Raw genomic sequence first — 13438 nt, forward strand, 5'->3', positions numbered from 1 at the left:
TTGAACCGCCAGCCTTCTGGTTAGCCGTCAAGTGCCTTAAGCACTATGCTACCAGAGCTCCTTTAGATTTAATCAGGAGGAACTTGTCCCTGGAGAAAAACCTCATGCTTGATAAAGTACAGGCTCAACAATAAAGAGGAAGACCCTTAAGAGATGAATTGACAAAGTAGCTGCAACAGTGGGCTCAAACATAGCAAGGGTAGTGAGGATGGGGCAGGATCAAATAGGGCAGGATCAATCAGATACAGTTTTGTTGTATACAGTGTCATTGTGAGTCAGACTAACTTGGCAGCACCTAACAATAGGAATAACACAACTATATATATATATATATATATATATATATATATACAGAGAGAGAGAGAGAGAGCTCTGGTAGCATAGTGCCTAAGGCACTTGACTGCTAACCAGAAGGCTGGTGGTTCAAACCCACCAGCCGCTCCTCAGAAGGAAAGTTGAGCAATTTACTTCTGTAGTGATACTGCCTTGGAAACCCAAGGAGGGGTCGCTATGAGTCAGGTCCAACGCGATGGCAAAAACAACAACAACAAACAACCATATATATATACATACACACACATTTTTTTAGTTCAAAGAAATGAACAAAAACCCACTGCTATGGTAATGATTGTGATGCATAGCAACCTTATAAGGCAGAATAGAACAACCATAGGGTTTGCAAGGCTGAAATCTTTATAGGAACTGCCTGCCACATATTTCTCCCAGGGAGCAGCTGTCCTCTCCCTCTCCCTTTCTCTCTCTCCTCTTTATATATATCCTAAAGAGGAAAGCATGACTCACCAGGGTTATAAAATGCTTCCCCTGTTGCAATGTGTTCTTTACTGACCTAGCTTCTAGTCAGAGCTCAGATATCAGGTATTAGTTAAGGCAGATTAAACTCTTTGTGCTTGAATTTTCTGATTTATAAAATAATCATTCAAACAGCTGCTTTGCTACATCATGGGTTGTTACAAGGGTAAGATTTGAAAGCATTTATAAAAGTAGAAATTCTAAATAAATGTCAGATGCTTTTTTTTTTTTTTTCTTTAAAGTATACGTAGCTCTCACACGTTTAAGGAGAAGGTAGTGGGGTAGTGAGTCATGATGGTGTCTAAAGTCTATGTTTAGTGCTAATGCAGCCAGTAGCTTTTTTCTGTAACATTCAGTGATTAAACATTCATGACTCTCTGATTTCCTCTCTGACATTCAAAGTCATATATTATAATTTTAGCTAAAGCAGATGTTTAGTTTCTCTTGTAGCATGCCATTTCAGTTGTTCTATTGGGAAACTGTATATTTTAATAGTTATGAAATGGCAGCTTAGTGAATATCACAATAGATTTTCCAAGCCCAAAAAGAGATTTAGCGGTTGAAATGTTCTATCTCCAGGATACTCATTGTTGGCTGCCTTTTGTATATAAAAATGCTGAGCTCTGTAAAATTGTTGGTAGTGTAAGAAGAACATCAGTGGCATCAGGACGGTAGGCTTTGAAGATTTGCTTGTAACCATGCTGTTTGGAACTTTGCTGTCATTTTTACATTTAAATTAAAAAAAAAAAACACTTTTTAATTGAGTTTATAGGTGAATAAATAACAATATGGAAACAATGTCTTCATAGGGATTACTGAAATGATACACAGATGCATAGATACTGGTATCCAGAGGAAAAAGGGTTAGGAATATGATGAGGAACCAGGCAGGTGTTAGGAAAAAAAAGAAACAATGCATCATCATATGCAGCTGATGAAGTTCCCTGATGTACCTCAAATGAACATGTGTAAAAACAACTTGCTGAACATCCCCTTTTCCCTGGCACTATTGCTGTAAACCAGATAAGCCATGATTAAGTGTGGGTCATTGAGGAGAAAAACTGGTTTTAATGATCAAACCATTTATATGCCAGCAAATAAGTAAATCAAATGTGCTCTGTGCAGGGAAGAAAAGAAATCTTTGTGACCTCTTTTCTCCTGAAAAAATCAGGGTTCACTTAGAATTTTGTGGGAGTTTTTTTTTTTTTTTTTTTTTTTTTTAACTTATATCTCATATTACATTTTAAGAGAAAACAAATATTAGTAATTTAAAGTAAGTTTTAAAATTTTTATCCAGCATCAGGGTAGAACAAATCTGCTTGAAGACTTTATTACCCTTATTCAGGATTTAACGCATTCCAAGAGAATGATCCCTCCCCTCTTTGGCTTACTGGGTTTGGCCTTCCCAATCCTCTGTTACTTCTAGTCTTGAGAACAAGTTTCAACATACAAGGTCTATGCAGCTCGTAAGACAACATTTCTTAATAATGGAGAAAAGAGCTTCAAGACAGTATAATCGCTTTGTTACTAGGATTTGCTCATTGACTCTACTTCTGTTTTATAGCTGACCAATTCAGGTGCTTCAGGGCATTCTGATGTTTGTTTTATTTATTATCTGTCATATTACCTAGGAAAGGTCAGATTTTATGTCAGTATTTCATAAGCACCAGATATACTGTCAATTAAAAAACCTAGAGCAATTAATGCAGTACTGCTTCACATAAAAAAAAGAAAATTAAGCAAAGCTGATAATACTTGTTATGTTGTTGTTGTTGTTGTTATGTGCCGTCGAGTCGGCCCCGACTCATAGCGACCCCTCCTTGGGTTTCCGAGGCAGTATCACTACGGAAGTAGGATTGCCCAACCTTCCTTCCGAGGAGTGGCTGGTGGGTTTGAACCGCCAGCCGTCTGGTTAGCAGGCAAGTGTCTTAGCCACTATTACTATTTATATAACTTAATATATCCGGGCTTGAGAAATAATGAGGTCAAAATAGTGAAGTACTGCCTCATTGTTGGAGCTCTGGTGGCGTGGTGTTTAAGACATTTTGCTGCTAACGAGAAGGTTGGTCGTTCAAACTCACCAGCCGCTCCACACTCCATAGAAGAAAGATGAGGCAGTCTACTTCTGTCAAGATTTACAGCCTTGGAAAAAAAATAGGGCTCATTCTGAGTTGGAATTGACTTGATGGCAGCAATTTTTTTTTTCTTTTTGGTCTTAATGTTGTGTCCAAATACTTGCTGGCATTCACTATAATTTACTTTATGAATAGGTAACATATAGTAACAAATATTTTTCCTAATTCTTATTTGAACTTCTGAGGTAATAATTGTTTGACAGCCAATGGAAAATAAAGAGAAACGGGTACAATCTCATTTAAGTTAAGCTTAAATGGTCATATACATATATTTTCTAATGACTACATCATTCCCGTCTACATTTCAGAAAAGTAAATCTGAAATTTAAAAAAAAACATTTCTCTTCTTTCATGAGTCCTACCAAGTGACTGCTGAATTGAAATTTTTTGTATTTCTATCCTTGAAAGTAACTGGAAATTTATAAGTTGCTATAAATGACTTTTATAGAATAAATGCATAGGATAGTTTAATAACTCTGGACAAACATTTCTAAACAGCTACTTATACACAAATTGTGGGCATTGAATGCATGACTCCTGCAGTCCTTTCTAGTTCACAGATTCTGCATCTACAAAACTTGCAGTTACCAATAACTTGGGGATATCTCCTATTGTTTTAAATTTTTTAATTGGAAAATGTAACATTATAGCAGTGTTTCTCATGCCCATTGTATCTTCAGATATCCTTACAGAGTTTGTGAATTATCTGAGAAAATTTCTTAATTCTTAATTTTAATTTTATGCTCGTCTAAGTGACACTGATATATTTGTCTAGGCTGTAAGAACTGAAGTGGAGCCAATACATAAATTATGCCTTTATTCCAAGTGAACACCAGATGATAATTCAATGTGCTGTGCAAATTAAGGTATCATAGTACAGAGACAGAGAAGATGGGGTAAAACTGAATTATTATAAACCACACAGTTACACACTGAACTTGAAGAATGTATATTCTATCAGTCAGCTCCATACTCATGTTTCAATCCATTCGCATAGTTTTTGGGAAAATGATCTTTCATCACATAAAATTAATGTTCCTTTGAATGTCAATGTTTTTATATTTTGGTTCGTATAGTTTGTAATTTATGTAAGAGCTCTATCTTATGTAATGACAAAGGTCCTGGCTGCCTGGCTGGTCTCAGATTTTGGTCTGCCTCTCTATGGATGCTGAATCCAGGTGCAACAGATAAATGGCTATTTCATTTCACAAGGTGTTTCACGTAGTCACACTCTCCCTAAAATGCCCCTTTCTCTCCTATGTGTGATTAAGTCCTACTCAACTTTCAAAAATCCACTTTGAAGACATCCTCCCTGGGAAACCTTTTCTATAAATACCTTCTCCCCCATCCCTAAAATAATTCCCCTTCAGAATTTTTCCACAAAACATGCCTTTAAAGCAAAAATGGCCACTAATCTTGTACATTTCAAAATTTATCTGTCCTAATCTGTAATTTGGACACAGTAATGTATATGGAGCCATGTTTTTGTAACTATTTGATACATTTTCTAACACATTTTATATAATAACCAGTGAATAATAAAAATCATTAACATGAGCCATGGAAAAGAAGAGAAGAGATGGGCATGAGGATAAGTTTTCAATTCTATATTTTAGCATAGCTGAGGAAACATTTACCACAGAAAAATATTTCCTTAAGAGGAAAAAGGAACATTTCCATAACATTCCTTACTGGGGAAAAGGCAGGATGAGGGTGAATTTTACAGTATGTTGGGAGAATTGAGTTTGATAAGTTTTATTAGTTCCTTCTATAAGTAGTCTTTTTTTTTTTTTTTTTCAGTAGGAGTAGTCAACATGGAACCTTAATACATATTGACCAAAGAGGGAAAAGGTAGATTACAAAAGAAAGAAGCATGAAATAGTTTGCCTAGATAAAGCAAGTATGTTTCATGGAGGACAGCCTTCTTAGTACTAATCATAACTACAAACATACCCATTGCCATTGAGATAATTCTGTCTCATAGAGACCCTATACAATAGAATAGAACTGCCTCATAGGCTATCAAAGGCTATACATCTTTACAGAAGCAGATTGCTACATATTTATCCCATGGAGTGGTGGGTTTAACCTGTAAAACTCTTAGTTAGCAGTCAAGTGCTTAGCCACTGTACCACCAGGGCTCCTAACAGCTTAAAATGTACACCTTTTCACCTGTGCATATGGGAAGTGAAAGATACCTTCTCCCAGTCTGGGGAATGCATAGTCTTTCTAAAATAGCCGGGTGTTGAGAAATTAGGACTATAAGAATACCTCCCAGACAAATTGAGAAGAATGGGAATTCCAGAACACTTAATTGTGCTCATAAGGATAGACCAGGAGCCTATCATTCCAACAGAACAAGGGGATACTGCATGACTTAAAATCAGGAAAGGAGTGTGTCAGGATTGTACCCTTTCAATGTACTTATTCAATCTGTATGCTGAGCAAATAATCTGAGAAGCTGCACTTTATGAAGAAGAACATGGAATCAGGATTAGGGGGAGTCTCATTAACAACCTCAAATGTATATGAAAGCTGGACAGTGAATAAGGAAAACCAAAGAAGTGTTCATGCTTCTGAGTTGTGTGTTGGTGAAGAATACTGAAAGCACCATTAACTGCCAGAAGAATGATCAAATCTGTCCTGGAAAAAGTACAGCTGGAATGCTCCCTGGAAGTGAGAATGGCCAGACTTCATCTCACCTACTTTGGTCATGTTGTCAGAAGGGACCGTTCCCTAGAGAAGGGTATCATGCTTGGTAAGGTGAAAGGTCAACTTAAAAGAAAGCCCTCAACAAGATGTATGGACACAGTGGCTGAAACGATGGGCTCAGGTATGGCAAGAATATGAGGCTGGCCCAGGACTGGGCAGGGTTTCGTTTTGTTGTACATAGGGTCGTTCTGAGGTGAAGCCGACTTGACAGAACCTAACAACGACAACAGCAACCAGACAAATGGGAGGCTGAGATAGAAGGAGATGTTTTCAGGTTTTTGGTCAACCATATCATCCTGTTGTTTGCTGATTAGGAAGATTATACTGTTATTATAATAATTAGCAATTAACTATTAGCTTAATAGGAGCTCTGGTAACATAGTGCCTAAGGCATTTGGTAACTAACCAGAAGGCTGGCAGTTCAAATTTACCAGCCACTGCTCAGAAGGAAGGTTGGGTAATCTATTTCTGTAGGGATGCCATCTCATAAACCCAAGGAGGGGTCTCTATGAGTCAGATCTGACTTGAAGGCAGTGAGTTATTAGCTTGATAATTATATAAATTCCCAGTGCCTGTGCCTGTTTTTCAGAGACTGAATGATGAAATATTGGTTGAATAAATGGTAGATAACTGCATAGGTTCACATTCCTCCCACTCTGCTCTGAAATCATTGCTCCAAGGATCACACTGTGGCATAATGTACTAATAACAATAATAATAAAATGCATGCTGTGGACTGCATCATGATTCAAATGCCCTGTGTGTATCAGAGTAGAATTTTGTGCCATGGAGTTTTCAATGGTTGGAGTTTTGGAAATACATCATCAAGCCTTTCATCTGAGGTGCTGTGGATGGACTAGAACCTCCAAGCTTTGGGTTAGAAGCCAAACACATTAACTGTTTGCAATACCCAGGGGCTCTGTGGTAAAAGGCACAGTTATTACTTATTTAATGATTGCATGTTGTTGTTGTTTGAGTTTGTTTCAACTCACAGTGACCCCCATATGACAGAATAGAACTGTCACATAGGTTTTCTAGGTTGTAATATTTTATGAGATCGGATCAGCAGGTCCTCTTCCCACTGAGCCACCAATCTTTGTTTAGCAGCCAAGCACTTAACCATTCTGCCACCAGAGTTCCTCAAGATTGAATAGATGAACTAAAGCTCAATGTATAATAAGATTTACATTAACTTCATAGGGGCATTTTGATTCTTTTTTATTTTTTGGTTTCAAAATTCAGGTGCCAATCGTATCTAACCTACCTTGACAGCACTGTAATCCACGGCAGGAATCACCTTGAGTGAGGCTTTCTGGCTGTTCATTATTCAGATTTAGGCTTTGAGCAGTCTTCTAAACAGGACCTAATCTAGGATTGCCAATTAAGGGAGTCTGTAAAATTGTAGTATTGTAATTAGGATGGGAGGGGGACATTAAAAAAAAAAAAAAAAAGCTATAGAACTAACATTTATGATACATAAAGTTAAAATCAAATAGCTGCTGACTCATATTTTGCCTTTTAGAGACTTATTTGAAATAAGCAAAAAGTAAGCCTCTGTAGTCAAAGAAAAGGCAAGATACCAGAGCCAAGAGACCAAAGCTATTACTTTGGATCCCTTAAGTCTACAGAATACATTTGTTTTGTTAAAGTTTGATATTATAAAGGTCATATCTCAACCTTTTATGTAATGTGAGAATTTTGATTCTGGACTTCTCTTAAAGGTAATATCACACAGTTAAAATAAAGCCTAAAAACAAAACTACCATATAAGCCCATATACTGTTCTACTTTTGAAACAACTTAGAGAAATAAATATGTTAATGTGTGAAATATTCTTTTGGTTTGATAAATGTAAAATAAATTATCTTGCAATTAAATGTTTTCTTGGCAACATTTCAAAATTAATAATTCTTCTGAATATTACGAGGCTGTGAAATTTCAGAGAGAAATGATAACTTGCTAAATTTGTTGATTGCCAAGTGTTGAAGACTTCCATGCCATTTATTAAAAGAAAACATGTATACTGGAAAGACTATTGGATAGGAATAAGAACAAGTAGGTTCTTCTTGAAGCTCACTGATTTTTGAACTGTACAATCTTAGGCAAGTTACACTTTCAGAATCTGACTCTTCCTTATCCTTAAATAGAGGTGCTAGTATTTCTTCTGTTTGCCACAGAAGGATGTATTAGAGAAAATAGAACAGTACCACTCTAAGATCACCTCTTATATTGAAGACACTCTATTATATGGAAATGTTAGGCTCCCACTGTAGAATGAAAGAAACAGGAAAACAAACAGAAACTATATGCTACTTAAAAATGTATTTGAAAACCATTGATCTATTCAGCTATAACTCATTTTTATTGTGATTTGCTTTATGTTCTTTGCAGATACAGCATTTTTTAGACATTGAAGGTTTTTGGCAATCCTGTTTCAACTTTGTGTCTCTGTGGCACATTTTAGTAATTCTTACAATATTTCCAATGTTTTCTTAATGCTATTGCATACTTAATAGATTACAATGGAGTGTGAACATAACTTTTATCTGCACTGTGAAAGTAAAAAAAAATTGTGACTTACTTTACTGTGATATTCACTTTACTACAGTGGTCTGGAACTGAACCCACACTATCTCTGAGGTATGACTGTACCAAACATCACAAGGACAATTTTTTCAGTGAGCAACAGTCCTTCACATATCATTCTGATTACAGTTTAGAGTGGCATTAATGGTGGGTTAGTACATGCAGGAGAGCTGCTTTCATTGAGACAACTCAGGAGATTTATGAATGGTGAAGGGCTGTTCAGCTACATTAGAAAGTGGCTGGGGGGTAGGTGAAAAAAGGGAGAAAACATTTGTCACTAAATCACATGCACTTTTTCCTTTCAGTTTCTTCTTAGTTTATAGTTATCAGGAAGCTTGGAGAAGGTTGAGGGTGAGGAGGTGGAAGATAATACTTCCATAGAACCCTGAGTAGTCAGGGTAAAATCTGTGGATATAAATGATAAAAGGGCAAATATTTTATGATTCTTGCGTCTCAAATTTAAGGATTTTCCTAGTTGTATGGGGTTTCCTACTATGGTGCTCTAATAGGAAATGAAATGGTGACCAAAAGATTTTTGAATCCAGGTAACAGTTTATATGCAAGAAGGAATGTATATTTATTATGAAAAACAGTTAACATTCAAAAAAGAAATAAAATATTTCTAAAACAAAAATCTTGAAATACAATGTCCCCTAACTATATATATATATATGTTTTCTATTTACACACAATTTATTCATTCTCTTAGTTTGAGTTTACTTTTAAATACAAATTTTGAAAACTTCAAACCTTTTTTTTTAATTAACCATTTAAAAATTGAATACACATGAATATTAAACAAATCAAACGAAAAAGAGAGACACTATACCTAGGTACAGAAAAGAAAAATGTATTCTAGCCCTTTAAATGACTACAAAGGATAGTGTTGCACTACCATCTTAGGCATCTTAGGAAGCAGGGGCACTAGTGTTCCAGGTTAACTACTAACCTATTTAGAGAGAAAACTTCACATGATAAAATGTTCTTTGTTTATTCATTTACTTATTTAAATAAAAGCCATTGTAGTTTTCAGATTAAAGGTGCCAAACAGGCTCTATACACTTTTATCTAAAACAAGACACTCTGTCTGTTTACTATCAACTAAGATTCAATTGTGGTGCTGGCGAAGAATGCTGAAAGTACCGTGGACTGCTAAAAGAACTAACAGATCTGTCCTGGAGGAAGTGCAGCCAGAATGCTCCTTGGAAGCAAGAATGGCCAGACTTGTCTCACCTATTTTGGTCATGTTGTAAGAAGGGACCATTCCCTGGAGAAGGATGTCATGCTTGGTAGGCTGGAGGGTCGGCGAAAGAGGGGGAGGCCTTCAAGGAGATGGATTGATACGGTGGCTGCGATGATGGGCTCAAGTATAGCAGGGATTGTGGGGCTGGCGCGGGATGGGGCAGTGTTTCGTTCTGCTGTGCATGGGGTCGCTATGAGTCGGAAACGACTCGACGGCACTTAACAACAAACAACAACAACAAGATTCAATTTCTGAATTGATGATCTTTTCATGTAATCAAAGTGGAGAATCTGTCAGGAAATCAGACTCTTTAAAGTTGGTGCATCTTAGTTGACTTTACAAAAACTCTTAGGTGTCTGCTGGAAGTCTCTAACCTATCATACTCTTTACCACCATCATCCACAAACTAACTACTAGCACATGTGGCTTATTGTAGCCAAATGAAGTGGCAGTGTTTCACAGCATTATAGAGTCTTGTCCTCTTGTCTTTCTTTCAGTTTTATTATTTGGTGGAAATACGGAGCCCACATATGGAATCCTGCTGAAAGAAACTGATATAGAAATGAGGTATCAGCAATATGATCATAAAAGCTCTTTTAGGAGGACTGGGTCATCCACAGAAATTACTCCCAAGTGGTACATTTGCAAACTCTTCATTTTGATCCAAACTGCATTTAACTCATCTTGAAAGTTTAGTTTATTTTTCAGTTTATGTAAAATATGAGCATTTCATGAGTAATGCTAATAATTTCTTACTTCATTCAGCAGCAATGTAAGATTTTGGCCTGTGTGGACAATTGGATTTTAGCTGTTTCATTGTGCTGCTTTCTAAGGGAGTGCATTTGCTCATTACATTTTTTTTTTTTTTTTTTTTTTTATCATTTTAACAATGTCTTGCAAGACTAATTGGGGAGATGGATGGCAGAGAAAAATAAGTACTAAATTTACTATAATTTCTAATCATACAAAACAAAACAACAATAACAAAAATTTACTGCCATTGAGTTGATTCCGACTCATAGCGACCCCCTCTGGGTTTCTGAGGTGGTAAATCTTTATGGAAGTAGATTGCCCAGTCTTGCTTCTGCGGAGTGGCTGGTGGGTTGCTAATCATGTTGTTGTTGTTGTTATTTGCCATTGAGTCGGCCCCGACTCCTAGCGACCACTCCTTGGGTTTCCGAGGCAGTATCACTACGGAAGTAGGATTGACTAACCTTCCTTCCGAGGAGTGGCTGGTGGGTTTGAACCGCCAGCCTCCTGGTTAGCAGTCAAGTGCCTTAGGCACTATGTTATCAGAGCTCCTTTTGCTAATCATAGTGTTCTTTAAATAAATGTCAAGTCAATTCTCCAGATATAAATTTCACAAAAGAGCAAGTATATAACACAGATTTATTGTTAACACTTCTATTTATTGTAAAACTTTAATATTTCCACATAGGTCTTAGGTGTCTTTTGTACAAGGAAATAACATGAAAATATTTCATCTAGCAAATGATCAAAAAAACTTCATTTTCTGATATTCCACATAGGATTCCTTAAGTTTCTGTGATCTGATGTTTGCTTCAGATATTTCTGGACTCTATGCTGTATATAAAAATCAATACCAGAAATAATATATAGGAACAATAACAAAATAAGAAGCAAGACATTTATACAGTCATACAAATGTAATGATAACATAAATGTTATACTTTGTAATGATCAATATCAGTTTAACTTTTATTGAAATACTGATATATACACACTGGATAACTTCATGTTGAGCTGTGAGTTTTGGTAAACTCTTACACAGCTTGCAAGGGACACTGCAATACTATCCTCTTCTTGAAGAATCCTGGACCTCCCCAAGAAAGTGGAGCTCTTCTCTGTGCCTGAATCCCATTTGTAAACTATGAGACAGATATTTAAGAGCATTTATTGTATACATGTATCTTTTTATTTTATATATATATATTTTACCTAATACAGTGCCTAAGGCAGAGGCCATGTTCGGTAAATATTTGTTGAAAATCTTTAATACTTCTACAATTAGTCAAACATTTGCTTTTCCTGGGCCACTGGCTTGTTTTTACCTCACAGATATTGAAGCATCTTATGACTAACCCTTTATTTCTCATGTGTGTGTCTGTGTGTGTGTTTGCTGACCAAAAATTTAAAGTTAAAAACCAGAAAAAAACACCTCAATGCCATCGAGTCAATTCTGAATCATAGTCACCCCCATTGGGTTTCCACGGCTTTAAATCTTTCCCGAAGCAGACCATCTCATCTTTCTTCTCCAGAGCAGCTGGTGGGTTTGAACCACTGACCTTTTGTTTAGCAGCCAAATACCTTCACTGCTATACTACCAGAGCTCCTTAAACTAAAATAAACGACCCATATTTAGCAATATGTATGGTATTTCCTGTATGTAATTAATTTCTGCCTCTATTTTTGTGTCCTCATTTGGTCATTTCTTGTTCTCTTTGTTTTAAATATATTTTATCTTCTTCTTATGTAAGAACTGTGTAAGATGCCCTAGATCTGTTATTTGAACAACCCCAAGAGTAGGTATAGACTCTTTCAAAGTGGCTAGATTTGCTTTATATCAAATAAAATTCAATTCAATGAGGCTTGACTGTAGACACCTATTAGTTGTGTGCTGTTACAGGAGATACAAGAGAAGTTTATGATAACAAAATACATTATATTTTAGCATGATAGTATATCTAGTCCCTCAATCTAGCATTTCCATTAAACCTTTAGAAGACTGAAAAAAAATTGCCAGTCTCCACTTTGTTTTGTTTATTTTAGCAGTAATCAATGGGAAAGGATTACTTCGATTACATGTAGTTCTATTTAGAAACAGCTGTGTCCTAAAATTTCATCAGTAAATTCTAATATAGTCTTTCTCAATCTTTCAATTACATCCTCTTACTTATATACAGTGTATGCTTTCATGTCTCATGTTTGTCTAGAAATACTCAAAAAGTATTACATATTAAAAACAGCAAAGGCCTAGAGAGATATCCCCAAAAATAAAAGCCCAGAGTGCGGATGATTTTATGTAGTTTTTCCATATGTTACAGGCTTACAAACTCTGAAATTGCTTTGTCTTTTATTTAGAGAGGATTAAGAGGACTCGTGCTACTTAAATCATGAGTGTCTATTTTTATTTTAAGCATTTGTGATTTCCAAATATATCTTGCTTAAGATAAATGAACTCGTTAGGAGTTGAGCTAAAACTTGGCCACAGATATCCAGATAGTCAGTCCAAATTCTGTAATCATTATTCTTTCTTGACTAAGAGAAAAAGTAACTTCTGAAGGATCAAAGAATAACATGTTGAGCTGTTATGTGCTGTCAAGTAGTCTCCGACTCATAGTGACCCCTCTTTGGGTTTCCGAGGCAGTATCACTATGAAAGTAGATTGCCCAACCTTCCTTCTGAGGATTGACTGGTGGGTTTGAACTGCCAGCCTTCTGGTTAGCAGATGAATGCCTTAGGCATGACATTACCTGAGGTATGCTTTAGCCACAAATCAGAGCTATTCTAGTTGAAGAGGGGATAAATGTGTTAGAGCCCTCTTTCTCAGCCTCAAGGCACTGTACTTTCAAATACAGTTGAATATCACTTAAATAAACTAATCTTAAAAAGCCCAGCTAGAGCCATAGTTAAGTGCTTGGCTGCTAATTAAAGCTGGCAGTTCAAACCCTCCCAGACACTTAAGAAGGGAAAGATGTGGCAGTTGCCATCTGTAAAGATCACAACTTTCGAAATATTATGTGACAGTTATGCTCTTTCCTATGTTGTTGTTAAGTGCCGTGGAGTCGTTTCCAACTAATAGCGACCCCATGCACAGCAGAACAAAACACTGCCCGATCCCGCGCCAACCCCACAATCCCTGCTATACTTGAGCCCATCATCGCAGCCACCGTGTCAATCCATCTCCTTGAAGGCCTCCCTGTCTTTCGCC

The 13438-nt window shown here is 36.5% G+C and overlaps 1 protein-coding gene across 1 annotated transcript in view; it reads left to right on the forward strand.

Moving 5' to 3' along the window:
- The window catches only part of LOC103203108 (CUB and sushi domain-containing protein 1-like), a 988038-nt gene that overhangs the window by 455599 nt on the left and 519001 nt on the right, over positions 1-13438 (forward strand). The gene's annotated exons all lie outside the window — the stretch shown is intronic.

This window comes from Orycteropus afer, unplaced genomic scaffold (assembly GCF_000298275.1).
Source record: "Orycteropus afer afer isolate SDZICR_OR568_19922 unplaced genomic scaffold, OryAfe1.0 scaffold00200, whole genome shotgun sequence".
In the NCBI taxonomy this organism is placed as follows: Eukaryota; Metazoa; Chordata; class Mammalia; order Tubulidentata; family Orycteropodidae; genus Orycteropus; species Orycteropus afer.